Source organism: Arachis hypogaea, chromosome 13, assembly GCF_003086295.3.
Source record: "Arachis hypogaea cultivar Tifrunner chromosome 13, arahy.Tifrunner.gnm2.J5K5, whole genome shotgun sequence".
Classification (NCBI taxonomy): domain Eukaryota; kingdom Viridiplantae; phylum Streptophyta; class Magnoliopsida; order Fabales; family Fabaceae; genus Arachis; species Arachis hypogaea.
Window position 1 is genome coordinate 69078697 of NC_092048.1, and position 1075 is coordinate 69079771.

Here is a 1075-nt window from a genome sequence, read left to right on the forward strand (position 1 = left end):
CTCCAAAAATCCGAACCCCCTCTCTCTCTGAGTTTAGATTTTCTTCCCTTCTTTTCTTCTACTAACACAAGGATCCCTATACTGTGGTATAAAGGATCCATATTATTATTACTATTTTTTCTGTGCCATCTTCTTTGTCATATGAGCAGGAGCAAGGACAAGAACATTCTTGTTAAAGCAGATCCAGAACCTGAAAGGACTCTGAAGAAAAAAATTAAGAGAAGCTAAAATACAACAATCCAGAGATAACCTTTCAGAAATTTACGAACAGGAAAAGGAGATGGCAGCCGAAAATAATAATAATATAAGGAAGATGCTTGGTGACTTCACTGCACCTAATTCCAATTTACATGGAAGAAGCATCTCCATTCCTACCATTGGAGCAAACAACTTTGAGCTGAAACCTCAATTAGTTTCTCTGATGTAGCAGAACTGCAAGTTTCATGGACTTCCATCTGAAGATCCCTTTCAGTTCTTAACTGAATTCTTGCAGATATGTGATACTGTTAAGACTAATGGAGTAGATCCTGAAGTCTACAGGCTCATGCTTTTCCCTTTTGCTGTAAGAGACAGAGCTAGATTATGGTTGGATTCTCAACCCAAAGACAGCCTGAACTCTTGGGATAAGCTAGTCACGGCTTTCTTAGCCAAGTACTTTCCTCCTCAAAAGCTGAGCAAGCTTAGAGCTGATGTTCAAACCTTCAGACAGAAAGAAGGTGAATCCCTCTATGAAGCTTGGGAAAGATACAAACAGTTGATCAAAAAGTGTCCTTCTGACATGCTTTCAGAATGGACCATCCTGGATATATTCTATGATGGTTTATCTGAGCTATCAAAGATGTCACTGGACACTTCTGCAGGTGGATCCATTCACCTAAAGAAAATGCCTGCAGAAGCTCAAGAACTCATTGACATGGTTGCTAATAACCAGTTCATGTACACTTCTGAAAGGAATCCTGTGAGTAATGGGACACCTATGAAGAAGGGAGTTCTTGAAGTTGATACTCTGAATGCCATATTGGCTCAGAATAAAATATTGACTCAGCAAGTCAATATGATTTTTCAGAGTCTGAAT

General features: G+C 39.2%; 1 non-coding gene across 1 annotated transcript; it reads right to left on the reverse strand.

Annotated features, from left to right (window-relative positions):
• Nucleotides 1-676: 676 nt before the first annotated feature.
• Nucleotides 677-784, reverse strand: LOC112738921 (small nucleolar RNA R71). The gene has a single exon (XR_003169869.1). It is a non-coding gene; the product is annotated as a small nucleolar RNA R71 (small nucleolar RNA).
• Nucleotides 785-1075: the final 291 nt, after the last annotated feature.